The sequence below is a fragment of the Eurypyga helias genome, unplaced genomic scaffold (genome assembly GCF_000690775.1).
Source record: "Eurypyga helias isolate BGI_N326 unplaced genomic scaffold, ASM69077v1 scaffold7558, whole genome shotgun sequence".
Classification (NCBI taxonomy): domain Eukaryota; kingdom Metazoa; phylum Chordata; class Aves; order Eurypygiformes; family Eurypygidae; genus Eurypyga; species Eurypyga helias.
In genome coordinates this window covers 1-260 of record NW_010268807.1, presented here as the reverse complement: position 1 = coordinate 260, position 260 = coordinate 1, and positions in this window count along the sequence as shown.

The window sequence follows — 260 nt, the reverse complement described above, 5'->3', positions numbered from 1 at the left end:
CTCCCTCTCCGTCTTACCCTCCCCAAGGAGGGGTGTAAACGGTGCAGAGAGATGGCAGAAAGGCTGTCCAGGAGCACCTCTGCTCATGGGGTGACGAAGGAAAGGTGGAGGAAAACCCCTTCCCAAGAGCAACTCAGACCCACAGATGAGAGTACCCACATATCTGACATGGATCGTTTCTATTAAGAGAAGGACGATTGGATTTTTCATCTGGAAACCCGTGCAGGATACCGTGCAGGAGGAAGGAGCAGCAGAGACAC